At 47.4% G+C, this 7,474-nt stretch overlaps 1 long non-coding RNA gene across 3 annotated transcripts; it reads right to left on the reverse strand.

Annotated features, from left to right (window-relative positions):
* Nucleotides 1-1,659: 1,659 nt before the first annotated feature.
* On the reverse strand, nt 1,660-6,626 carry LOC123112838 (uncharacterized). Of its 3 annotated transcripts, none has more exons than XR_006455731.1 (5): nt 6,368-6,626; nt 6,131-6,292; nt 3,574-3,674; nt 2,658-2,762; nt 1,660-1,828 (listed from the first exon to the last, which is right to left on the reverse strand). It is a non-coding gene; the product is annotated as an uncharacterized lncRNA (long non-coding RNA). The 3 variants fall into 3 exon arrangements; XR_006455733.1 differs by having other exon boundaries at nt 2,635-2,762; XR_006455732.1 differs by having other exon boundaries at nt 1,660-2,762.
* Between the last annotated feature and the right edge of the window lie 848 nt (nt 6,627-7,474).

The following is a 7,474-nucleotide window of genomic DNA, read 5'->3' on the forward strand; positions in this document are numbered from 1 at the left end:
TGGAAATGCGTGAAAGATGTTGCGCTGGAATGGAATGACGCAGTACTCTCTGATGACCAAGGTTGCCTTTTGAAGATCAGACGCGCCACATCCACGAAATCTTCGTCCCAAGGCACTGCCGTAGTTATGTTGTTCTGAAAGAAATCTGGCACTGTTTGTAGTTTGATGAAAAGTTTGTGATGGAATTCATCAGGGCATTAGCGTGTCCTGTTGGTACTTTTGCTGTTGCGCAGAATTCCTTTGCTTGAAGTTCCCGGATTGCTCTCTTTCAGAAATGAAAACTTTGCAGACTTGGCTTTGCTTGATTGTTAAATGCTGTTTTACATGCACCCTGCCCACGCATCCACTTCCAGCCCGGTGCTGCTATGGAGCGCTCGCCGGCGGGTAGATGCAGCGTTCGGTGCTGCTATGGAGCGCTCGCCGGCGGGTAGATGCAGCGTTCGGTGCTGCTATGGAGCGCTTGGAGGCAGCAATGAAACATCACCGGACCACCGGATCATTGCTGGATGCTGCAATGGAGCGCGCTGCAGCAGCTCGTCGGAGCTACGTGTGAATTGCGTGGAGTCGGGGGGACGGTGCGTTTGCAGCACACCTGATGGCTGGAGGCGCCGCGCACCTGATGGCTGGAGACACCGCACAGAGACATTGGCAGGTTTGGGATGAACGCGATGGTGTGGTAGTTCGTGTAATCTTGTCATCAGGGATCAGCTAATCAACGGCTGATCAGGCGGCTTAGGTTTGGCTGTTATCAGCCGGATGATTGGTAGCAGCCCGCTGAGGTTGAATCCTGACGAAGTTGCGTGACACGTGGACCGGGTGCAATTATATGTCCACTATACACGGTCAAATGTCTGTACAAATGACTACGTTGACGCCACGTAACAATCACATGCAAATTCTGCTCAAATTTGGACCTGGTGCAAGTCCGAGCCGGTACGGTAATTCCGAAACTTGATGGGTTCGTCTCAAACCCGGTCAGAGCACCTGCATACCATCGATATACACTACCGGACTCGCGGCCTATGCCTACGGCCCAGGGCCGTCAGCATAGGTCCTCTGCCGTCGGCATAGATCTATGCCTACGGCTGCCGTCGGCATAGGCCCGTCGGCGTAGATCACGTCAGCGTAGTCTTGTCAGACCGTCGACGTAGAATAGCCGTCGGCATAGGGGCCTATGCCGACGGCCGGGCATCAGCCGTCGGCATAGTTTAGCCGTCGGCAGTGTTTTTCGCCTGACGGCAACGGACGGCGCCGTCAAAAGCGCTGACGATTCACGGGAAGCCACGTGGCAGAGGTATGCCGACGGCTTGGCCGTCAGCATATCTCTGCCACGTGGCATTCCCTGGTGCCTCCTGGTGGCAGGGCTATGCCTACGGCACAGCCGTAGGCATAGATGGAATCTATGCCGACGGCTTTGCCGTAGGCATAGCCATGCCCACGTGTCGTCCCCTGGTTCCTTCTGGCGGCAGGGCTGGGACGACATGTGGCACAGCTATGCCTACGGCAAAGCCGTTGGCATAGATATTTATGCCGTCGGCTTTGCCGTCGGCTTTGCCGTAGGCATAGCCCTGCCACGTGGCGCGCGCCCCTGGTGTCACGACAGCCATCTATGCCTACAGCATTGCCGTCAGCATAGTTGCTGACCAGAACCAAAAAAAAGATTAGCCAACAAGGCTAGCTATTTACCAATGCTTATACAAACATGATTCAACAGCCATGGATTTGCAAACACAGACCATAGTATATTTTTTATGTACATAACATTTCCATTCTAAGAATCCACAACAACATTATAGGAGGCCGAGGGGCGGTGGTGGGGGAGACAAGGCTGCAACGATGGAGGTGGCATACAGTCAGTACAACAAACAAAAGATCCTACATATGAGGATGAATATGTAATCTATACATTAAATTTACCAAAAGAAAATCACCTAGAACTAAAAAGGCAGAAAATTATTGCTTTTGTTATAGATAACTTGTCATGTTGGTGCTTGAACCGAACAATACTACTAATACATACAGTACAGAGATGCTCCAGTTTCGGTTGTATCTATCAAGCATCAGTTCTTGTTCAAGGCAAGCTTCAAAGAGAAAAAGAGTGGTGCTGATTCATATGTATATATGTATATACAGAAGATGCAAGTGTCATCAAGTTCGCTTTAGTCAAAGTAAAAACAAATGGACACATACAAAACTGAACCAAGGGTGGTGCTGATTCATGTGTATGTACAGATTGAGGTGCCAGCCAGTTGGTTTCACTCAAAGTTCAACCAAAAAAATTGACACATACAAATTGAAGAAAAGTGTGGTCCTGATTCATATGTATGTATGTACAGGAGATGCAAGTGCCACCAAGATAGATAGTTTCAGTCAAAAGTAAAAAACAATTGGATACATACAAACTGAAGCAAACCGTCGTGCTTTTTCATGTGTACATACAAAAGATGCAAGTGGTATCCATAATTTGGATATAGGTAGTACGCTCATGTGGTGAATTTTGTGAATCTATACTCTGCATCTACCAAAAGGATCACCCCCCTCACATGCAAATATAATTCAGTCCAATGGCTTTCTTCTCCCCTCACATGCATAAGACGAGAGCAGACCATCTAAACAGGCGGACCAGACCTTCACCTTGGGAGAGAGGCGAGTGCTACCTGTTGCCATGTCGTCGTCGAGCTCGGGTGGTCCTCCTCCTCCTCCTCGAGCAAGACAAGGTTGTTTCTCCCCTACACTCCAATGGCCATCTTCTCCAAGGACATCTACAAGGCCAGAACACACCATTGATGCAAGTGTCACCAAGATAGTTTCAGTCAAAGTTAAAGCAAATGTAAATATGCAAACTGAACCAAACCGAGGTGCATGTTCATATGTGTGTGTATGTAGAGATGCAAGTGCAATCTGAATTTTGGGGAACCAAAGCATGGTTGTTGTCGTTGTTGTTGCTACTTTAGCAGCAACAACATCCTTGAAACCAAACAAGGGGCAAGTTGTTTTAGCAGCAGCGCATACTAGTAATTAGCTAGGACCATTATTATTGAACAACCATTCGAGGACGGTGGCAGACACATCAATCTCATAAGGCTCTACTGGAGAAACAAAAGCATAGGATATGTGATGCTGGCAATCTTAGCACAAGAAGAAAAAAACACAGCCTCTCCGATAGAATGGATGGATGCATCATGCACAATCATCGGTTCCATCATTGCAGCACTAGTTGAGCAACAAATCAAATATAACAGTAGTTCCATTCGTTCAGCCAACAAGTTAACAAAAGTTTACTTCCCACTACTAATTTTGCAACTTGTCATAATAAAGAAAACAGAGCTCAAAATCACAGCAACAAAAGCAGTAGACTGGGAGCCTGGAACCATGCAAACCAAATCGCAGAGCAGAAAAATAACAGTACTACCTGGAGCAATAAGAAACTCAACGGCCTAGGGCAACATTTGGAAGGAGACAAGCAAGTACTACAACAGCTAGCTGGGCTGAATTGAAGATTAACCAAAATCATATCAAGTATTTGTTGAGCATGATTATACACGGGAAGGGGAAGGGGTTCACGGCAGGGACCTTTAGGTCATGACCTGGCTTGCATCTCTCCTCCTCATGTGCATTGGTTTGCATCCAATCCTTGCAGTCCAATCCATGGAAGTCCCTCCCTCCCTGCATCTCTAGAACACGACACTTAAATTTCATCAACTTCCATTGCTACTGATAAAAGAGGAGCAAGATGTATATGCTGCATAAATCATACATGGAGAAGCAAGTTGCTTGAAAACAGAGGAGGTCCATGATGGTTGTTCTCATTCGCAACAGAAGAACTCAGAAAAATGCACAAGTGCATGCTATCTATGGATACACCAACTCTATCAGTACCTAGCACCCAAACTAAGAAAAAATCATTCATATGCAGCAACCTAAACTCAACTTGAGAGAGCGGACTGATTAACATTTTTTTGTTGGGTCGAATTTTTCACAAATATAGATAGTGTAACGCCCGTGAAATTAAATTATGCAAAGTAGTATAGTAGTAATATTTTAAGCCAATTATAGAGATTATCGGATGGATTGATAGCTTGCACTAATAATATATATGATGGATGCCACTGTTTAAGAATTAGCAGTAGTTGCTTAGAACCCAAATGCATGTACACGTATTGGTCTAGGCAGACTTTTTTTTCTTTCCCTTAATTTGTGAGAAGAGTTAGACCAGATATTTTGCTCAACAAGTAGCTGGCTGTAGGAAGGGTCGAGGAGGCAACTGAAAATAAAATGTTTAGTAAATGGAAATGATTATGCTGCTGACTCAGGTACAGGCCAGCAAGCTTATCTATTCCTGTTGTCAGACATACGTGTCAATTAGAGCAATTTTACTTACTGTCTATTCCTGCACGCCTATATAAAGGGCCAAGGGCCGGGTAGCTGGACCTCACACCACAACCATTGTCTCTCTTCACTAGAGGTAGTAGTAGTAGAGCCGTAGCTGCTGGTGCAGAGCAGGCGTTAGAAATCTTGCTGCTGTGTCAAGAGAATCGGGAGAAGGCAAGCATGCGTTCCATCTAGCTTCTCCAGATGTCCTGTTCCTTCTCTTTCTTTACTCATGCCATGCCGCTGTTGCTAGTACTTCTCTATATGGCTAGTCTGTAGCACTATTCTTGTTGTTAATTCTTTCACCTCAGCTAGTGTGTCCTTGTACAGTACGCATGGTGGTTTGGTTCTGCATGCTAGTTGTGAAAGATGCATGCGTCCTATCTCCCAAGAACTCCTCTAGATTAATTTGTCTTTTCTCTCTTTCTATCTTGTACCACATGCCTTGTTCTAACTAAGTACGCCTCACTTTTACTTGTTGGACCTGTACACTCGTTATGCTAAGAATAGCACATGCAAGACTAGCTAATCTTGTGCAGAAGCTAGGGATGATATATTGGTGATCTTTTGAGATAATATTTCCTCTTCTAATGTTCCAGTCCTAATGAAAAATCTAACACTAAGGCATCACGATGGCAAAAACATTGTACCGGTCACAGTTTTTCCCTGCTACATGTGTGCTTGCTGAGTATGTTATCATACTCATTCTTGCTATCTTTTTTTTTTGCAGAGATGAGCAATGGAAATGATGGTGAACAGTAGAAGTAGTACTACGGGAGGGGATGAAATAAAGAAACTTGCATGCATGTACTAGCAAGAACACTTGTAGTCGTTCCTATGATAATGAATAAAAATGATTCCAGTGTACTACCTTGGTTAACCTGATGGCCTAACATGCTTATAAATTTGAATTGAATTTATAAGCATGTGGCAATTGTCACTGCTATGTTTTGGGGCGTGACAGATAGAAGCACTCCAAAAGCTACATAATAAATCATAGAGGCTGGCCGAACTAATTGGCGCACTCAAACGATACAAGAGAGCGGCCCGATGGACAACTAAGCAAGCATACACAGCAAGTAAAACTACATCACCAATATTATGTAATTAACTGGAAGCTCTTGTTCATCATACCAGTACAAATATACTATCTATATCTATACTTTAATCATGCAGTCAATTGAAGTAAAAGCTGGCTCGGCCAGGAATCAAGCCTAGGATGTGAATTTGTCACATGATTTGTCACAGGATCCAACTAGGCCACTGTACTTTACTTGTCAATTGGAGTAAACCGATTCTTCATGTACATTGTAAAGTAGTGCTAAAGTTCCCTTGAACGTGATTCCACGCGTACGTGCAGAATACATGTGAATATGTGTGTCCGAGTAGGACTGGAAGTAGACATGGCTAGGGGCTATATACTTATACACTGGTAAATTATGGAATTGATTGTAAGCATCAACAAAGAAAAAAAGAGATTGTCACGAGCCTATGGCCAATAACAAATTAGAGGACAAACTAAAAAAAGCTAACTAGAGATTTCCTCTCTGTGTGTATGTGTTCGTTGTGCTCTGGCCGGTGGGGGGATGATAAAAAAGCAACTACTGCTATGTATGTTAGCTTGTCCATCAGGTTAGATCAAACTAGCTACCGGTGAAGGATATAGCCAGCTTCGTGTGGTGCAGTGCATCACATATTCCTCTACTTAGCAGCAGCAGTAGTGAGCAGAGGAAGGAGGCGGAGGAGATGGAGGTGCTACCTGCCGAGGTGGGTCGTCGTGGCCGTGCTTGAGCTCGGCAGCGCCCGCCTCCTCGAGCAGGACAAGGCCGCCAGCTAGGTGCGCCCCTCGTCCTCCGCCTCCTCGAGTAGGAAGGACGGCGCCCTCCTGCCGTCGCCGCCGTCCAGACCGCACCAAGGTGACCTGCAGCAAGGGAAGGAAAGGAGAAGGTGAGGTGGGGAGGGTGGATCCGGGCGAGGAAAGAGGGGAAGGACGTACCTGCGCCACGCCCGTAACGGATCTGTCGAGCTCTGGCCTCGCCGTCGCCGGATCTGGCTGATCCCGGCGATGTTAGGGGTGGCGGTCGAAACCCTAGCTAGCCACGGGGTCGGTGGAGGACGGGAGCGCTGATTCTGGACGGAGGGGAGGGTGGAGCGGACCTAGGGGAGCTCGGGGTGTGCTGCGCGCCGCCGGAGCTCGCCGGAACCAGCCGGCGTCGGTGGTGGCGGCGGCGAGGGAGAGGGGTTCGTGGGGGAGAGAGGATTCGCGAGAGACAGAGAGGTTCGTGGGGAGAGAGCGAGGTGCGAGAGACAGAGGGGTGGGCTCTTTTTTCTTTTTCTTTTTTTCTCCTTTTCTCTAGATGGATGGATGGATGGTTGTGGGGTGGACAGCTAGATGGATGGATTTGCGCCACGTCATCGATCCGTGGCACAAACGTTTCCACCAATAGAAACCAAGCTCATACAATTGTGTTCTCCCTTTTGTTTTTCTTCTATTTTTTTCTACCCTCTTGGACCTACCGTCGACGATCCGTGACGGGAGAGGAGGGCGGCGAGGAGGAGATGGTGAGGTGAGGTGGGGGGAATGGATCGGGAATGGATCGGGGAATGGTGCGTCCGGTATGACGACTATGAGTCCGGACGGGGACCTACGGACAGTCGCACGGAACATCTCTTCGGCTTTCCCCGTCACCGTCGACGAAGATACGTGCGACGTCCCTCAGCATCGAACGACAGCACCAAAGGAGGGGTAGGCGCCACCATCGGGGGGGCGAATGTACCTCGACGGTATGCCGGATCCAGCGGTTAAAATCTACCGAAAATCATACGATGCCGGAAATCCTCGGGACCTGGCACGGTGTCGTCATATGGCCCTTGTAGGGTGTTCTGAAAGTTTTAGCGTGTTTCGTAGAAGCCTGACCGGAAGTCGCTTGTAAACTGCACCATCTCCGAGGTACTATCTGGCTATCGAGAGAGAACGTGTCCAGTTTGTGAAGGAAGTGCGTTGCCCGTTGCTCCGTTGACCTCAAAACTTCTCGTGCTCTCAAAGGGGGCAATTGCATGACATGTGTCAGTACATGGCATTTTTCGGGCCCGCCTGCAATAT

The sequence above is a fragment of the Triticum aestivum genome, chromosome 5B (genome assembly GCF_018294505.1).
Source record: "Triticum aestivum cultivar Chinese Spring chromosome 5B, IWGSC CS RefSeq v2.1, whole genome shotgun sequence".
NCBI lineage: Eukaryota > Viridiplantae > Streptophyta > Magnoliopsida > Poales > Poaceae > Triticum > Triticum aestivum.